The sequence below is a fragment of the Lissotriton helveticus genome, chromosome 5_1 (genome assembly GCF_964261635.1).
Source record: "Lissotriton helveticus chromosome 5_1, aLisHel1.1, whole genome shotgun sequence".
Taxonomy (NCBI): domain Eukaryota; kingdom Metazoa; phylum Chordata; class Amphibia; order Caudata; family Salamandridae; genus Lissotriton; species Lissotriton helveticus.
The window spans coordinates 694545836-694565736 of NC_136065.1; the positions used below are offsets into that span (position 1 = coordinate 694545836).

Here is a 19901-nt window from a genome sequence, read left to right on the forward strand (position 1 = left end):
ACCTTCCCACAGAGTGAGAAAGAGAACTCCTGGACTTTCTCCTAATCGCCGCAGCCAAGCTAGTACTCACGAACTGGAAGGACACCTCTAAGACATCATACAGCGGATGGCTCAGCTGGATCACCTACCTAAGGGGAGCCGACTCCCTAGCTATAAGACACTCACCCTGGAAGACCACCTCCAGAAGCCTATGGGAATCACTGGACAAGTGCTTGACCACTTTTGACCCACCTTAAAACATGAAAAATTTGAATGAGCTAGTATCTAGCAAAAATGTACTCCACTGCCACTATGCTAGCTGATGATCTCTGATCTATCCTGTAATCTCTCTCTCTTTACTTATTCACACCTTTCTCTTTCTCTTCTCCCACAATACTCCCAGCCTACCACTACTGTATAATCAGGAAAAGGGGGCCATCCGAAATACTTACCGTGTACCACTTACCTTGTACCGCACAGGATGGTTACCCATACGAAGTAAACCCTGTTCACTGTATGTATATGTATAATTACCATAAATAACAATAAAAAAAAAAAAATAGAGAATAACCCAGGAAGCACAGCGCAGGATAAAGACTCCGACGGGCACATCAGATGAGTCTTCATTAATCTCTCCAAAGATTCCTACAAACGCCATGCAGAATGTTCACAAGGCTCTCAGGACAAACAGGAAGAGCACACTAGAGAATCCGGGTCAGGGGGCATGATCCTATCCTATGGTAGAAGTAAACCAAGCACTGATGTTGGTGAGAAACCCTCTTATATACAACGCTAGTCACCTGACCCAGTGATACCTGGGTGTTTTTGGAAATAGTACACAATCAGGAACACTGGATGACCAAAAGGATGCATTATGGGAGCTGTAGTGGGGTTGTTTTCAGCCAAGCCAGGGTGCAAGAAGCCTGACGCGTAACAGGTTTGAGAAGCTAACAGGTAAGGTTTGCGCCTTCCTCTGGCAGCATCAGTCTCCCCGGCTGGCTTTTGGGAAATGTGTACAGTCCTTGTATGATGATGGCATGGGCATGACAGATGCCCATCTTTATTACTGGGCCACACAGATTTTAGTAATATATGAGTAGCTGACTGGTTGTTGTCATTACCTTTCTTTCTTATTGGAGGTGTCTGGTCTCAACATGAATAAGGGGCTACTGTAGAGGAACAGTGTTCCTGTGTACATTTGCTGAAATAATCAGGGCAGCTCTGCACACATGGAAATCCGCAGGGAAGTGGACATGGTGGTACGGGAGGCTTATGCTGGGCACTCATTTGTTTGAGAAAAGGAAGAAGACCCGGTCACAAGTTTTTAATCTGCTATCTTTTTTATTTAGAGCAGAGGCATATACAGAGGTATTTAATCCTTAGATATGCATTTTTTATTGTAAATAGGTAAAAGAGAAAAATTATTTCAGTTTATACTTAATTATGACAGTCCGAAGGATTACTCACTGTCCTGCACATAGACACATATATTTACATGTAAATACAAACATACATTGCTATACATTACAACAAAAGTGTGAAACATTCATAACGATTTCAACCTAAGATTTCAATAAATAGGATTTTTTCTTTTGTGGAAGTACCCTGTCCACAATTTCTATATCAGGTCACTGAGAGACTTATTTATCAATATTCCGACCTGATAGGCGCAAAGGCAAATGTTACAATACAAATTCAGTTTATGTTTAATTGTGTTCAAAGCAAAGCCTTATGCGCAACCAAAAGACATTCGAATTTAAAACGAATGAGAAGCCTGTAAGCCGACGCGTTTCTGAGCCTGTCTCTCTGCTTGTTCAGGCTCTTCCTCAGGGCTTCGGGGCTGGGTACCTTGTTGCTCAATTTGAAACTTCGTGTATTCAGTCTCTTGTGGGACTCCTTGTGTTGTGGTTATCAGGCAGAGCGTTTTCGAATAGATTGTGGATTTCAGTAAGGCTTTGCTTTGAACACAATTAAACATAAACTGAATTTGTATTATAACATTTGCCTTTGCGCCTATCAGTGACCTGATATAGAAATTGTGGACAGGGTACTTCCACAAAAGAAAAAATCCTATTTATTGAAATCTTAGGTTGAAATCGTTATGAATGTTTCACACTTTTGTTGTAATGTATAGCAATGTATGTTTGTATTTACATGTAAATATATGTGTCTATGTGCAGGACAGTGAGTAATCCTTCGGACTGTCATAATTAAGTATAAACTGAAATAATTTTTCTCTTTTACCTATTTACAATAAAAAATGCATATCTAAGGATTAAATACCTCTGTATATGCCTCTGCTCTAAATAAAAAAGATAGCAGATTAAAAACTTGTGACCGGGTCTTCTTCCTTTTCTCAATCAAATATTGTCCTACCCGGCCACATCACAGGACATAACCCCCCATTTTCAAAAGGGCACTCATTTGTGGCAGGGTTCCTGGCGAATACATACGGCATGTCTTGAGGGCTTTAGAGGTTGGGATCTCGTTGGTGTATTGAAACTGGGAGACTTATGGCCGGGTACAAAGATGAAATCTTTATCTGACCTTTAACAAGATTTCATAAATAACAATTATTTCCCTATCTGCGAGTGCGCTATGCACTTCGGTCCCACCATAGCTCCCTTGTAGCATTGCCCGAGTGTAGTACCCTGGAGGCGAGGGTCGTCTTGGGTCCTTTGGGAAAGGGAGGAGTGTCACAAATATATAAATACTTAGTGAGACATCACCTGACTTCTTCCAGGCTCTGAAAAGGAAATAGGTCCCTTGGACGACAGCAACTGGAGATAACTAGCACCCAAGAGTGCTAGTTATCTCCTCACGACTTTGCCTCCAATCGAAATACTTGAATATGTCCTACCTTACCTCCTACATTGATGGCACGGATATAAACTTCTGACAGCCACCTATTTCCGCTGCTCTGAGGTATGAAGTGTTTTTTCCTCAAGGTTTGGTCTTCTCCACTTCTCACAACATCCTGGTGAAGGATGTTTTTTGATACCCTATCGAAGGTTTCTGTTGTTGGGGGTGCTGGGGGTGGAGGAATCTGGGAGCTCTTGCCTTGGGTGGCGTTACTAAGAATTCTGCAGAGCATGTGAGGGAATCGAAGGGACCGTACTATGATGATGATTGGCATGATGCTTGCCAAAAGACACGCGGCCAAACATTAGTTATCGGAACCCCCCCCCCCATACCCCCATACATGGCGAGCGGCAGTGGACTGGTGTTCCAAGGTAGATGAACGAATGCATGTAACTAGGGTTTGCCCACAGAAACATAGTAACATTTGGGGAGAATATTTGACATATTTCGGATGGCATTAAAGTGTAGCTGGATTTTGATTCATGTAACACTCAAGATTGGTGATTGCACTATATTGCAAATGTGTGTACATCCCTTTGTCTGATTGTATTTGCTTATGTATCATAAAATCACTGATTCCAATAAAATCTGGGTTCTTAAAAAAATCTTGCAGGCTCAAATCCAGCCATTTGTACGTGTAGCTCTGGTTAATAAGTAGAATTGACTTTGTGACTCGGACCAGAGACTTTAGCCTGAATACATTTTGCTTATAACAGAAAATCCCTGAAGGGAATTCTAAATCATAAGAAGAATCCACCAGTGGAATACCCTCCACCAATATTTGGTGGAGAATATTTACTGATGGATTCTCCTACAGATTTAGCATTATGGAGGATTTTCCTTAACACACACTTTCCCATCAGGGCTTATACATTTTTCCAGGCTCTACGACATTGAGATGAGTGAAAAGACTTTCAAGATCCTGTAACTTCATCGCAGTCCATTTATCTACCAATAACAGAATGACACTTCTCTGTCATTGATGTGATGATGATTTCTCACCATCTTACTAAGTCTGAAACATGTAACCTGCATGTGACGACAGTTATCTGGGTGTGGGTTCAACTCACTACTCAGTTGCCAGCTTTACATCTAACGACCTAATATTTGTGACAGAATCAAAGACCTTTATTTAAGCAATTGGGGTACACAGATGGAAGAGGCCGCATTCATATAGCATATTTAAAATGTAGGCAGTTCGTGCCTTTTGTTTGTTGCTATGCTCTGTGGTGCTTATAGTGTCAGTTGCAGGAGTTTTGAGGTGGGGCTTAAGACACTTGCTTGGGCTGCGCTCTCTTGTTTGACTCCCTGGGCCAGATATCCTGTCACCTGCAGAGGGCGGCCTAGGATTGACCTTTAAGTCATCCCCTCTGGAGTCCCTCCCTAGCCATGATAAGCGTACTTCATACTGCCTTTATTTTTTCCCCTCCCATTTTGCCATTTTGCTGTGCTGCACCAAATTAAACTGCAAAAACCACAGTTGATGGACAGAATGTAGAACAATGTCTTACATTCACCCCAGTACAAAGATCTGGGCCTAAATCCATCGTTTTTTTGCACTCCACACCACCCTAGGTCAGACAATGGCTATATGCAAATCAGCCTTGACCCTGTGCCTCATGGGAACAGTCCAGCCCGAACTACCAAGCCATGTCTTTCCTAGACCGGAATCAAGCATCCAAGGACCGGTTTCTGGCTATCAGCCTTCTTCAGCCTGGATAGCTTGACTCCAGTGATGTGGAGAGCCTGGGACTCACGTCTGAGCATACCCAGCCCACTCCGGGTGAAAATTGCAAAAACCACAATTGATGGACAGAATGTAGAACAATGTCTTACATTCACCCCAGTACAAAGATCTGGGCCTAAATCCATCGTTTTTTGCACTCCACACCACCCTAGGTCAGACAATGGCTATATGCAAATCAGCCTTGACCCTGTGCCTCATGGGAACAGTCCAGCCCGAACTACTAAGCCATGTCTTTCCTAGACCGGAATCAAGCATCCAAGGACCGGTTTCTGGCTATCAGCCTTCTTCAGCCTGGATAGCTTGACTCCAGTGATGTGAAGAGCCTGGGACTCACGTCTGAGCATACCCAGCCCACTCGGGGTGAAAATTGCAAAAACCACAGTTGATGGACAGAATGTAGAACAATGTCTTACATTCACCCCAGTACAAAGATCTGGGCCTAAATCCATCGCTTTTTTGCACTCCACACCACCCTAGGTCAGACAATGGCTATATGCAAATCAGCCTTGACCCTGTGCCTCATGGGAACAGTCCAGCCCGAACTACCAAGCCATGTCTTTCCTAGACCGGAATCAAGCATCCAAGGACCGGTTTCTGGCTATCAGCCTTCTTCAGCCTGGATAGCTTGACTCCAGTGATGTGGAGAGCCTGGGACTCATGTCTGAGCATACCCAGCCCACTCGGGGTGAAAATTGCAAAAACCACAGTTGATGGACAGAATGTAGAACAATGTCTTACATTCACCCCAGTACAAAGATCTGGGCCTAAATCCATCGTTTTTTTGCACTCCACACCACCCTAGGCCAGACAATGGCTATATGCAAATCAGCCTTGACCCTGTGCCTCATGGGAACAGTCCAGCCCGAACTACCAAGCCATGTCTTTCCTAGACCGGAATCAAGCATCCAAGGACCGGTTTCTGGCTATCAGCCTTCTTCAGCCTGGATAGCTTGACTCCAGTGATGTTGAGAGCCTGGGACTCACGTCTGAGCATACCCAGCCCACTCGGGGTGAAAATTGCAAAAAACACAGTTGATGGACAGAATGTAGAACAATGTCTTACATTCACCCCAGTACAAATATCTGGGCCTAAATCCATCGTTTTTTTGCACTCCACACCACCCTAGGTCAGACAATGGCTATATGCAAATCAGCCTTGACCCTGTGCCTCATGGGAACAGTCCAGCCCGAACTACCAAGCCATGTCTTTCCTAGACCGGAATCAAGCATCCAAGGACCGGTTTCTGGCAATCAGCCTTCTTCAGCCTGGATAGCTTGACTCCAGTGATGTGGAGAGCCTGGGACTCACGTCTGAGCATACCCAGCCCACTTGGGGTGAAAATTGCAATAACCACAGTTGATGGACAGAATGTAGAACAATGTCTTACATTCACCCCAGTTCAAAGATCTAGGCCTAAATCCATCGTTTTTTTGCACTCCACACCACCCTATGTCAGACAATGGTTATATGCAAATCAGCCTTGACCTTGTGCCTCATGGGAACAGTCCAGCCCGAACTACCAAGCCATGTCTTTCCTAGACCGTAATCAAGCATCCAAGGACCGGTTTCTGGCTATCAGCCTTCTTCAGCCTGGATAGCTTGACTCCAGTGATGTGGAGAGCCTGGGACTCACGTCTGAACATACCCAGCCCACTCGGGGTGAAAATTGCAAAAAACACAGTTGATGGACAGAATGTAGAAAAATGTCTTACATTCACCCCAGTACAAAGATCTGGGCCTAAATCCATCGTTTTTTTGCACTCCACACCACCCTAGGTCAGAGGCTATATGCAAATCAGCCTTGACCCTGTGCCTCATGGGAACAGTCCAGCCCGAACTACCAAGCCATGTCTTTCCTAGACCGGAATCAAGCATCCAAGGACCGGTTTCTGGCTATCAGCCTTCTTCAGCCTGGATAGCTTGACTCCAGTGATGTGGAGAGCCTGGGACTCACGTCTGAGCATACCCAGCCCACTCGGGGTGAAAATTGCAAAAACCACAGTTGATGGACAGAATGTAGAACAATGTCTTACATTCACCCCAGTACAAAGATCTAGGCCTAAATCCATCTTTTTTTTTGCACTCCACACCACCCTAGGTCAGACAATGGCTATATGCAAATCAGCCTTGACCGTGTGCCTCATGGGAACAGTCCAGCCCGAACTACCAAGCCATGTCTTTCCTACACCGGAATCAAGCATCCAAGGACCGGTTTCTGGCTATCAGCCTTCTTCAGCCTGGATAGCTTGACTCCAGTGATGTGGAGAGCCTGGGACTCACGTCTGAGCATACCCAGCCCACTCCGGGTGAAAATTGCAAAAACCACAGCTGATGGACAGAATGTAGAACAATGTCTTACATTCACCAAAGTACAAAAATCTGGGCCTAAATCCATTGTTTTTTTGCACTCCACACCACCCTAGGTCAGACAATGGCTATATGCAAATCAGCCTTGACCCTGTGCCTCATGGGAACAGTCCAGCCCGAACTAACAAGCCATGTCTTTCTAGACCGGAATAAAGCATCCAAGGACCGGTTTCTGGCTATCAGCCTTCTTCAGCCTGGCTAGCTTGCCTCCAGTGATGTGGAGAGCCTGGGACTCACGTCTGAGCATACCCAGCCCACTCCGGGTGAAAATTGCAAAAACCACAGTTGATGGACAGAATGTAGAACAATGTCTTACATTCACCCCAGTACAAAGATCTGGGCCTAAATCCATCGTTTTTTTGCACTCCACACCACCCTGGGTCAGACAATGGCTATATGCAAATCAGCCTTGACCCTGTGCCTCATGGGAACAGTCCAGCCCGAACTACCAAGCCATGTCTTTCCTAAACCGGAATCAAGCATCCAAGGACCGGTTTCTGGCTATCAGCCTTCTTCAGCCTGGATAGCTTGACTCCAGTGATGTGGAGAGCCTGGGACTCACGTCTGAGCATACCCAGCCCACTCGGGGTGAAAATTGCAAAAACCACAGTTGATGGACAGAATGTAGAACAATGTCTTACATTCACCCCAGTACAAAGATCTGGGCCTAAATCCATCGTTTTTTTGCACTCCACACCACCCTAGGTCAGACAACGGCTATGTGCAAATCAGCCTTGACCCTGTGCCTCATGGGAACAGTCCAGCCCGAACTACCAAGCCATGTCTTTCCTAGACCGGAATCAAGCATCCAAGGACCGGTTTCTGGCTGTCAGCCTTCTTCAGCCTGGATAGCTTGACTCCAGTCCAGTGCAAAAAAACGATGGATTTAGGCCCAGATCTCTGTACTGGGGTGAATGTATGACATTGTTCTACATTCTGTCCATCAACTGTGTTTTTTGCAATTTTCGCCCCGAGTGGGCTGGGTATGCTCAGACGTGAGTCCCAGGCTCTCCACACCACTGGAGTCAAGCTATCCAGACTGATGAAAGCTGATAGCCAGAAACTGGTCCTTGGATGCTTGATTCCGGTCTGGGAAAGACATGGCTTGGTAGTTCGGACTGGACTGTTCCCATGAGGCACAGGGTCAGAGCTGATTTGCATATAGCGAGTGTCTAACCCAGGGTGGTGTGGAGTGCAAAAAAACGATGGATTTAGGCCCAGATCTCTGTACTGGGGTGAATGTATGACATTGTTCTACATTCTTTCCATCAACTGTGTTTTTTGCACCAAATTAAACAGGACTGTAGTTGGAGGTGGCAAATGGCCCGTGGGTAGAGGGAGGAAGAATGGGGAAACCACCCGTAAAAAAACACCCCAAAAAAACAAGGCAATCTCTGCAGGGCAAACACCAGCATTGAGAGTTGTTGATATTTGCCCAGCGTTGAAATGTCCATGAACCTTAAGCCATAGGCCTGTGGCATCAGTTTTTTTTTTATCATCCTGAATTTTCTTTAGATCCTAGAGTGCTTAAGTCAATTTGATTTTGGGAATGCTCTGGGTGTCTCCATTTTGGATTTCTGGTGCAGGCTGATGCTGGGATCGGGGCTGTGTGGCAGGCTGCAGGGATGTGTTGGTGTTGGGGTGCTCTTGTGGTCTCATGGTCAGAGTGGAGGAAGTCTGTTTGTGAGGTGAGGAGGATGTGTATTACGTGCCTCTTGAGAGATTTTGGTGATGGGATTTTCCTTGTCCTGATGTTCAGGCATTTACAGGACTCTAGTGATGGACCTCTAGACTGACCAACATGTGTGCTCATGTCCCATGGGCTGAGACATTTGCAGTGTTGTTGCAATGCTGCCCCTTTACTGACTTGAACCAGACCCTGGTGCAGACAGTGGACTTTAATGTTTCACCTTTACACTGACCTTCATCAAGAACTACCTCACTATTGAGACCTCTGCAAAACTCTCACAATATATTTGATTTTTTTTCTCCATTTTGTTTGCCTGTCGCAGTTGAAGGGTTTGTGGGGAGGAAACGAAAAGAGGTAGCAACACAGTGGGTGTAGGAGCACTCTGACATGGAGGGAACAAATTATGAAGGAAAGGAGCACAAAGGATGTGGGCAGGGAGTGTGCACACGGGGAAATCAATACAAAGTAGTGGGACGTGGAGGAGACAAAAGGACAAGGACGACCGCTGAAAAGAACACATGCACTCACGTCAAGTGCTTAATCACAAAGAGTTCTCCAAAATAAAGCAGTGGAAGAACACAAGTTCTTCAGCCATGCTCCAGGGGAGGGACAAAGACAAGAAATAGAAGTAAAGCTCACAGGGTAACGAATGACAAGCAAGCAAATGAGAGCGACAATGAAGCCAAAATATGGTAAGCAATGAGCGAGCTCTAAGCCAATTGTAAGCTAACAAAATGTCCTGCAAGCAACAGTGCATGTGCTGCCTTAGGACTAGACATAAAAAGGCATGGGTTGCTGCTTGGGTATCGCTATCTGACCCGGGTGCACTGATTGGTGTCTGTGACAAGGAATTCCCACAGTCAATCCAACTTCACCATTGTTTGGAGTGCCGGGGATGGAGGACCTTAGGTGGAAGCCAAAAGGATATAGCCATGGGTACAGGATAGGAGGTAGAGATATGTGAGCATGAAGCATGGCACAGCAGTAACTGGAGACTTGGCAGAAGCAGAATGGCAGAGATAGTCTTAACCACCCAGCCGTGCCGTCACTGTGCCTCTGGGACTTCCAGGCAGAGTCCTGTAAAGGAAAGGAGTTACTTAAATAGAAACAAATCTACAAAAATGACCATCGAAAATCTTCTTGGGAGCAATTAGTATTTATTGTGTGTTTTTTTTCTGATTGACACCGCACGCACGCAGCAAAATGTGCACTTTTGTTTTGTGTTGAGCAGCTGTCCTTAAGTACTCCGGAAGAAGCCTTTAGTTACTTTTCAGGGCTCTTCCTATTTGTTCTCTGCAGACTATTCATTTATGAGACTTTCCCTTGCTTATGTAACGTATTTGTTCTGACACATCTGATGACATTAGTTCAGAAGGGAATCATTATTATTCATTTAAGGAGCTAGTACTTGGATGGTTATATTATATGACGTCTTAAAATACCGTGATATGATTTGATAATGGGTTGCTCCATTTGCTCACCCCATGCTGCCAGTTGGATTTCAATTACTTCCTATGATGAAATCTGTTATATAACGACACATGTTTTGGGGGTGAGCCAGTCTCTTTTCTGAGCCTCTGGGATTGCTGCCAATTTTCTATTGATGTACTGGTTATTCGGGACTTTGTTTATTCTCCAGACTTTGCTCATTGCTGCATCTTTATAAATGCTAAGAGACTTCACGGCAATTGAATTCTGAGTCTTATGACTGATCTACTGAGCTGAACTGTATTTTTGCCTTCTGTATTGCACTTTAGCATGAAATGAACCTTCATGATTTTTTAGGTCGAGCTGACGTTAGCATTCATGCGAAGCATGAATGCTGTCAGCTCGACAACTAATGTGATCCGTTTTTAGGAGAGTGGACACCAAAGTGTTACGAGCGTTTTCAGTGCCGGATTTCACCTCGGGAGCGCGCAGCATTGTCTGCAGTGGCAGTGTCAGTTTCGCTTTTTTATTACTTTCGTTTTTCCCGAGGCTGGCTGAGGCTGGCTTGGAATGAACAGGCTTGCCCCCGCGCATGCGCAGAGTAACTCACAGCCCTTGTTTATATTTGTTTTAGTTCCGTGATGCTCCGATCTTTGCCCCTTCCGAGTGGAGCTTCCGAGTGGAGCTTCCGAGTGGAGCTTCCGAGTGGAGCTTCCGAGTGGAGCTTCAGAGTGGAGCTTCAGAGTGCAGAGTGGAGCTTCAGAGTGGAGCTTCAGAGTGGAGCTTCAGAGTGGAGCTTCAGAGTGGAGCTTCAGAGTGGAGCTTCAGAGTGCAGAGTGGAGCTTCAGAGTGGAGCTTCAGAGTGGAGCTTCAGAGTGGAGCTTCAGAGTGGAGCTTCAGAGTGCAGAGTGGAGCTTCAGAGTGCAGAGTGGAGCTTCAGAGTGCAGAGTGGAGCTTCAGAGTGGAGCTTCAGAGTGGAGCTTCAGAGTGGAGCTTCAGAGTGGAGCTTCAGAGTGGAGCTTCAGAGTGCAGAGTGGAGCTTCAGAGTGCAGAGTGGAGCTTCAGAGTGGAGCTTCAGAGTGGAGCTTCAGAGTGGAGCTTCAGAGTGGAGCTTCAGAGTGGAGCTTCAGAGTGGAGCTTCAGAGTGTAGAGTGGAGCTTCAGAGTGCAGAGTGGAGCTTCAGAGTGCAGAGTGGAGCTTCAGAGTGCAGAGTGGAGCTTCAGAGTGGAGCTTCAGAGTGGAGCTTCAGAGTGGAGCTTCAGAGTGCAGAGTGGAGCTTCAGAGTGGAGCTTCAGAGTGGAGCTTCAGAGTGGAGCTTCAGAGTGGAGCTTCAGAGTGGAGCTTCAGAGTGGAGCTTCAGAGTGCAGAGTGGAGCTTCAGAGTGGAGCTTCAGAGTGGAGCTTCAGAGTGGAGCTTCGGAGTGGAGCTTCGGAGTGGAGCTTCAGAGTGGAGCTTCAGAGTGGAGCTTCAGAGTGCAGAGTGGAGCTTCAGAGTGGAGCTTCAGAGTGCAGAGTGGAGCTTCAGAGTGGAGCTTCAGAGTGCAGAGTGGAGCTTCAGAGTGGAGCTTCAGAGTGGAGCTTCAGAGTGGAGCTTCAGAGTGGAGCTTCAGAGTGGAGCTTCAGAGTGGAGCTTCGGAGTGGAGCTTCGGAGTGCAGAGTGCAGATTCAGAGTGGAGCTTCAGAGTGGAGCTTCAGAGTGGAGCTTCAGAGTGGAGCTTCAGAGTGGAGCTTCAGAGTGGAGCTTCAGAGTGGAGCTTCGGAGTGCAGAGTGCAGATTCGGAGTGGAGCTTCAGAGTGGAGTGGAGCTTCAGAGTGGAGCTTCAGAGTGGAGATTCAGAGTGGAGATTCAGAGTGGAGAGTGGAGCTTCAGAGTGGAGCTTCAGAGTGGAGCTTCAGAGTGGAGCTTCAGAGTGGAGCTTCAGAGTGGAGCTTCAGAGGGGAGCTTCAGAGTGGAGCTTCAGAGTGGAGCTTCAGAGTGGAGCTTCAGAGTGGAGCTTCAGAGTGGAGATTCAGAGTGCAGATTCGGAGTGGAGCTTCGGAGTGGAGCTGAGCTTCAGAGTGGAGCTTCAGAGTGCAGAGTGGAGCTTCAGAGTGGAGCTTCAGAGTGCAGAGTGGAGCTTCAGAGTGGAGCTTCAGAGTGCAGAGTGGAGCTTCAGAGTGGAGCTTCAGAGTGCAGAGTGGAGCTTCAGAGTGGAGCTTCAGAGTGGAGCTTCAGAGTGGAGCTTCAGAGTGGAGCTTCAGAGTGGAGCTTCAGAGTGGAGCTTCAGAGTGGAGCTTCAGAGTGCAGAGTGGAGCTTCAGAGTGGAGCTTCAGAGTGGAGCTTCAGAGTGGAGCTTCAGAGTGGAGCTTCAGAGTGGAGCTTCAGAGTGGAGCTTCAGAGTGGAGCTTCGGAGTGGAGCTTCGGAGTGGAGCTTCGGAGTGGAGCTTCAGAGTGGAGTGGAGCTTCAGAGTGGAGCTTCAGAGTGCAGAGTGGAGCTTCAGAGTGGAGCTTCAGAGTGCAGAGTGGAGCTTCAGAGTGGAGCTTCAGAGTGCAGAGTGGAGCTTCAGAGTGGAGCTTCAGAGTGGAGCTTCAGAGTGGAGCTTCAGAGTGGAGCTTCAGAGTGGAGTGGAGCTTCAGAGTGGAGCTTCAGAGTGGAGCTTCAGAGTGGAGAGTGGAGATTCAGAGTGGAGATTCAGAGTGGAGAGTGGAGCTTCAGAGTGGAGATTCAGAGTGGAGAGTGGAGCTTCAGAGTGGAGATTCAGAGTGGAGAGTGGAGCTTCAGAGTGCAGAGTGGAGCTTCAGAGTGGAGCTTCAGAGTGCAGAGTGGAGCTTCAGAGTGGAGCTTCAGAGTGCAGAGTGGAGCTTCAGAGTGGAGCTTCAGAGTGCAGAGTGGAGCTTCAGAGTGCAGAGTGGAGCTTCAGAGTGGAGCTTAAGAGTGCAGAGTGGAGCTTCAGAGTGCAGAGTGGAGCTTCAGAGTGGAGCTTCAGAGTGGAGCTTCAGAGTGGAGCTTCAGAGTGGAGCTTCAGAGTGGAGCTTCAGAGTGCAGAGTGGAGCTTCAGAGTGGAGCTTCAGAGTGGAGCTTCAGAGTGGAGCTTCAGAGTGGAGCTTCAGAGTGGAGCTTCAGAGTGGAGCTTCAGAGTGGAGCTTCAGAGTGGAGCTTCAGAGTGCAGAGTGGAGCTTCAGAGTGGAGCTTCAGAGTGCAGAGTGGAGCTTCAGAGTGGAGCTTCAGAGTGCAGAGTGGAGCTTCAGAGTGGAGCTTCAGAGTGCAGAGTGGAGCTTCAGAGTGCAGAGTGGAGCTTCAGAGTGGAGCTTCAGAGTGCAGAGTGGAGCTTCAGAGTGCAGAGTGGAGCTTCAGAGTGCAGAGTGGAGCTTCAGAGTGGAGCTTCAGAGTGGAGCTTCAGAGTGGAGCTTCAGAGTGCAGAGTGGAGCTTCAGAGTGGAGCTTCAGAGTGCAGAGTGGAGCTTCAGAGTGGAGCTTCAGAGTGCAGAGTGGAGCTTCAGAGTGGAGCTTCAGAGTGCAGAGTGGAGCTTCAGAGTGGAGCTTCAGAGTGCAGAGTGGAGCTTCAGAGTGCAGAGTGGAGCTTCAGAGTGGAGCTTCAGAGTGCAGAGTGGAGCTGCAGAGTGGAGCTTCAGAGTGGAGCTTCAGAGTGCAGAGTGGAGCTTCAGAGTGGAGCTTCAGAGTGCAGAGTGGAGCTTCAGAGTGGAGCTTCAGAGTGCAGAGTGGAGCTTCAGAGTGGAGCTTCAGAGTGCAGAGTGGAGCTTCAGAGTGGAGCTTCAGAGTGGAGCTTCAGAGTGGAGCTTCAGAGTGGAGCTTCAGAGTGGAGCTTCAGAGTGCAGAGTGGAGCTTCAGAGTGGAGCTTCAGAGTGCAGAGTGGAGCTTCAGAGTGGAGCTTCAGAGTGCAGAGTGGAGCTTCAGAGTGGAGCTTCAGAGTGCAGAGTGGAGCTTCAGAGTGGAGCTTCAGAGTGCAGAGTGGAGCTTCAGAGTGGAGCTTCAGAGTGCAGAGTGGAGCTTCAGAGTGGAGCTTCAGAGTGCAGAGTGGAGCTTCAGAGTGCAGAGTGGAGCTTCAGAGTGGAGCTTCAGAGTGCAGAGTGGAGCTTCAGAGTGCAGAGTGGAGCTTCAGAGTGCAGAGTGGAGCTTCAGAGTGGAGCTTCAGAGTGGAGCTTCAGAGTGGAGCTTCAGAGTGGAGCTTCAGAGTGGAGCTTCAGAGTGGAGCTTCAGATTCAGAGTGGAGCTGCAGAGTGGAGCTGCAGAGTGGAGCTTCAGAGTGGAGCTTCAGAGTGGAGCTTCAGAGTGCAGAGTGGAGCTTCAGAGTGGAGCTTCAGAGTGCAGAGTGGAGCTTCAGAGTGGAGCTTCAGAGTGGAGCTTCAGAGTGCAGAGTGGAGCTTCAGAGTGGAGCTTCAGAGTGGAGCTTCAGAGTGGAGCTTCAGAGTGCAGAGTGGAGCTTCAGAGTGGAGCTTCAGAGTGCAGAGTGGAGCTTCAGAGTGCAGAGTGGAGCTTCAGAGTGGAGCTTCAGAGTGCAGAGTGGAGCTTCAGAGTGGAGCTTCAGAGTGGAGCTTCAGAGTGGAGCTTCAGAGTGGAGCTTCAGAGTGGAGCTTCAGAGTGGAGCTTCAGAGTGCAGAGTGGAGCTTCAGAGTGCAGAGTGGAGCTTCAGAGTGCAGAGTGGAGCTTCAGAGTGGAGCTTCAGAGTGGAGCTTCAGAGTGGAGCTTCAGAGTGCAGAGTGGAGCTTCAGAGTGGAGCTTCAGAGTGGAGCTTCAGAGTGGAGCTTCAGAGTGGAGCTTCAGAGTGGAGCTTCAGAGTGCAGAGTGGAGCTTCAGAGTGGAGCTTCAGAGTGGAGCTTCAGAGTGGAGCTTCGGAGTGGAGCTTCGGAGTGGAGCTTCAGAGTGGAGCTTCAGAGTGGAGCTTCAGAGTGCAGAGTGGAGCTTCAGAGTGGAGCTTCAGAGTGCAGAGTGGAGCTTCAGAGTGGAGCTTCAGAGTGCAGAGTGGAGCTTCAGAGTGGAGCTTCAGAGTGGAGCTTCAGAGTGGAGCTTCAGAGTGGAGCTTCAGAGTGGAGCTTCGGAGTGGAGCTTCGGAGTGGAGCTTCGGAGTGCAGAGTGCAGATTCAGAGTGGAGCTTCAGAGTGGAGCTTCAGAGTGGAGCTTCAGAGTGGAGCTTCAGAGTGGAGCTTCAGAGTGGAGCTTCAGAGTGGAGCTTCGGAGTGCAGAGTGCAGATTCGGAGTGGAGCTTCAGAGTGGAGTGGAGCTTCAGAGTGGAGCTTCAGAGTGGAGCTTCAGAGTGGAGAGTGGAGATTCAGAGTGGAGATTCAGAGTGGAGAGTGGAGCTTCAGAGTGGAGCTTCAGAGTGGAGCTTCAGAGTGGAGCTTCAGAGTGGAGCTTCAGAGTGGAGCTTCAGAGTGGAGATTCAGAGTGGAGATTCAGAGTGCAGATTCAGAGTGCAGATTCGGAGTGGAGCTTCGGAGTGGAGCTGAGCTTCAGAGTGGAGCTTCAGAGTGCAGAGTGGAGCTTCAGAGTGGAGCTTCAGAGTGCAGAGTGGAGCTTCAGAGTGGAGCTTCAGAGTGCAGAGTGGAGCTTCAGAGTGGAGCTTCAGAGTGCAGAGTGGAGCTTCAGAGTGGAGCTTCAGAGTGGAGCTTCAGAGTGGAGCTTCAGAGTGGAGCTTCAGAGTGGAGCTTCAGAGTGGAGCTTCAGAGTGGAGCTTCAGAGCGGAGCTTCAGAGTGCAGAGTGGAGCTTCAGAGTGGAGCTTCAGAGTGGAGCTTCAGAGTGGAGCTTCAGAGTGGAGCTTCAGAGTGGAGCTTCAGAGTGGAGCTTCAGAGTGGAGCTTCAGAGTGGAGCTTCAGAGTGGAGCTTCGGAGTGGAGCTTCGGAGTGGAGCTTCAGAGTGGAGTGGAGCTTCAGAGTGGAGCTTCAGAGTGCAGAGTGGAGCTTCAGAGTGGAGCTTCAGAGTGCAGAGTGGAGCTTCAGAGTGGAGCTTCAGAGTGCAGAGTGGAGCTTCAGAGTGGAGCTTCAGAGTGGAGCTTCAGAGTGGAGCTTCAGAGTGGAGCTTCAGAGTGGAGCTTCAGAGTGGAGCTTCGGAGTGCAGAGTGCAGATTCAGAGTGCAGATTCGGAGTGGAGCTTCAGAGTGGAGTGGAGCTTCAGAGTGGAGCTTCAGAGTGGAGCTTCAGAGTGGAGTGGAGCTTCAGAGTGGAGCTTCAGAGTGGAGCTTCAGAGTGGAGAGTGGAGATTCAGAGTGGAGATTCAGAGTGGAGAGTGGAGCTTCAGAGTGGAGATTCAGAGTGGAGAGTGGAGCTTCAGAGTGGAGATTCAGAGTGGAGAGTGGAGCTTCAGAGTTGAGATTCAGAGTGCAGAGTGGAGCTTCAGAGTGCAGAGTGGAGCTTCAGAGTGCAGAGTGGAGATTCAGAGTGGAGCTTCAGAGTGCAGAGTGGAGATTCAGAGTGGAGCTGCAGAGTGGAGATTCAGAGTGGAGCTTCAGAGTGCAGAGTGGAGCTTCAGAGTGCAGAGTGGAGATTCAGAGTGCAGAGTGGAGATTCAGAGTGCAAATTCAGAGTGCAGAGTGCAGATTCAGAGTGGAGCTTCAGAGTGCAGAGTGCAGATTCAGAGTGGAGCTTCAGAGTTCAGATTCAGAGTGGAGCTTCAGAGTGCAGAGTGGAGCTTCAGAGTGCAGATTCAGAGTGCAGATTCAGAGTGGAGCTTCAGAGTGGAGCTTCAGAGTGGAGCTTCAGAGTGGAGCTTCAGAGTGCAGAGTGGAGCTTCAGAGTGCAGAGTGGAGCTTCAGAGTGCAGAGTGGAGCTTCAGAGTGGAGCTTCAGAGTGGAGCTTCAGAGTGGAGCTTCAGAGTGGAGCTTCAGAGTGGAGCTTCAGAGTGCAGAGTGGAGCTTCAGAGTGCAGAGTGGAGCTTCAGAGTGGAGCTTCAGAGTGGAGCTTCAGAGTGGAGCTTCAGAGTGGAGCTTCAGAGTGCAGAGTGGAGCTTCAGAGTGCAGAGTGGAGCTTCAGAGTGGAGCTTCAGAGTGGAGCTTCAGAGTGGAGCTTCAGAGTGGAGCTTCAGAGTGGAGCTTCAGAGTGGAGCTTCAGAGTGCAGAGTGGAGCTTCAGAGTGGAGCTTCAGAGTGGAGCTTCAGAGTGGAGCTTCAGAGTGGAGCTTCGGAGTGGAGCTTCAGAGTGGAGCTTCAGAGTGCAGAGTGGAGCTTCAGAGTGGAGCTTCAGAGTGCAGAGTGGAGCTTCAGAGTGGAGCTTCAGAGTGCAGAGTGGAGCTTCAGAGTGGAGCTTCAGAGTGGAGCTTCAGAGTGGAGCTTCAGAGTGGAGCTTCAGAGTGGAGCTTCGGAGTGGAGCTTCGGAGTGCAGAGTGCAGATTCAGAGTGGAGCTTCAGAGTGGAGCTTCAGAGTGGAGCTTCAGAGTGGAGCTTCAGAGTGGAGCTTCAGAGTGGAGCTTCAGAGTGGAGCTTCGGAGTGCAGAGTGCAGATTCGGAGTGGAGCTTCAGAGTGGAGTGGAGCTTCAGAGTGGAGCTTCAGAGTGGAGCTTCAGAGTGGAGAGTGGAGATTCAGAGTGGAGATTCAGAGTGGAGAGTGGAGCTTCAGAGTGGAGATTCAGAGTGGAGCTTCAGAGTGGAGCTTCAGAGTGGAGCTTCAGAGTGGAGCTTCAGAGTGGAGCTTCAGAGTGGAGCTTCAGAGTGGAGCTTCAGAGTGGAGATTCAGAGTGCAGATTCAGAGTTGCATCATTGTAACAGGTGCATCAACCAACTGAGCTAGCTTGAAAAATTCCGGAGTGCAAACATACTAGATTAATAATGTAAGGTTCCTTTTGTAACACCTGCTTAGGACAGCTGCTAATCACCAAACATCTGATGCAGAGACACGCATTTTTTCCTTGACTGAAGCAACTATAACGATGATGCATATGTCATAAGTACATAGAAAGCTCACGAAAGTAAGCATGTGATGCTGAACATTTAAAAACATGATGGAATAACAATCTAGTATTTTAGCTATTCATCTTAACAAGACCAATGCATTGAACACCGTTACGTTGGCTGATAAAAGCGCATTTTATTTACAGTAGTCTAAAAGAGCAAAACTGCAGGAAAATGACCACTATACAAAATAAAAATAGCACTACTCTGCGCGCCGCCACTCCCGTGCACCATTTTAATTATGAAGACCCGGCCCGGCTCCAGTGCGTACCACTACCAACTATTTAATTAATTTTAAAAAGGCTCAGGCCAGGCCGGTAGGGCGTGCGCACCACGGCACCATAATTAATGTTTATAGGCCGGGGCCCGTTACCATCCGTCCCTGGCGTGCGTTGCGCACTGTAACTATTATAATATAGGCTTGCCTGCTTGCTTGCTTCAGCAGCAGCCGAGGGCAAATGGAGCAGGCGAGGAAGCAACAGGGGTTGGGGGGCTGGTTGAGTGCAAGGGCGAACCCAATATGGAGGGAAGCGGCACACAGGCAAGAACAGAGAGCAACACTGAGTGCGGCCCCGGGAGCAAAGAAGTACAGAAGCGAGAAAGCATGTTCTATAGGAGGGACAAACACGAGTGACAAGTTGGGACATAAAAAAGAAGCAGGCAAATGCGCGACAGGAAAGCAACTAATTAGTGCACGCAGCAGGCCTGGAGGCAGGCAGCCAGCAGCAGCCCTGCCCCGCCGGTCGGTGACGGAGACGGAGTGACAGACTCTGAGTGACTTACTTTGGTCTTCGGACTCGGATTCGGAAATCGGACAGGGCAGCTCAGCGTGGGCGGGCCTGGCCGCCTGGCTGCTTTGTCTTGGACTTGGAAGGCAGTTAAGTTCGTAGTTTTCGTTGTTCTTCTCTTGTCTTCTTCTTTGGCTATGCGCGCCGCCTGCCGCGCCCCATATGCCACGCACAGGGGCTTACTGCTTATTGGCCCGCATAATGTTGTGCGTGCCCTGGGGCTGCCTGGCATTGCTCACCACCACTCAGCAGCAGCCAGCCCTGCTGCCCACGCCCCCCACGCACGCGGCACGCGCATACGCGGCGGCGGAAGTGCGGAACGGAAAGTGAAAGAAAAGGATAAAGGCCTGTCCCGCGTCCCGCCGCCATTTCATAGAATCAGGCGGGCTTAGACTAAGATAACAAAAAGTGCCTTACACACTGTGTAAGGCACGGTTTGTTATCATTGTCACTTTTGCCTCATGTAATGTAACGTTTGCCTTTGTATTTTGTTCACTAGTAATGTTCTCATGTATCAGTTCTGTTTCTATTGTGAATTCGCTCTGACACCTTCGGGTGAAGTCCGCACATCCCTTCTTACTCGGCTTGCTTAGCTGGCAGAATGGTGTTGCAGCGTTGGCTAGGAGTTTATTATAGTTGAGCTTTTTTCTTTCAGTCAAACAATAAAGTAACATTCATACAACCTAAATTCAGGATGCTGCCTCCCTGCCAATGTTTTAGTCATCTCTCTTTTTAAAGTCGGGAACATTCTGTTAAAACAGCTGTTTAGGATGTAAGGTATTACTTCTCACGAAACAGACTGATTTTTGATAATGTCCTGAATGCAGCAAGGACCGTCTGAATCAATGTAAAGAATTGCAGTGTTCCTAATGTTCTATATGCGATTTGCCTTCAACTAGTAATTACCATTGGATCATTGTGTGCTGTCTCACTCTTAATGCCTGTTTAAAAAGAGTGCTCTATATGCTGGACCCAAGTATGTTGCTATTTAAACAACACCAGCGATCAATGCACGCTTCCACCACACGCACACAGAACCAGACGTCGGTGCACGCTTTCACCAGGCGCACACACACACCACCAACCGTCAGTGCACACTTTCACCAGGCACACCCCATCAGCCGTCAATGCACGCTTTCACCGGGCACACACGCCACTAGCTG

The 19901-nt window shown here is 48.7% G+C and overlaps 1 protein-coding gene across 2 annotated transcripts in view; it reads left to right on the plus strand.

Annotated features, from left to right (window-relative positions):
• The window catches only part of NUDT13 (nudix hydrolase 13), a 632694-nt gene that overhangs the window by 250400 nt on the left and 362393 nt on the right, over positions 1 to 19901 (plus strand). The window lies entirely within an intron of this gene.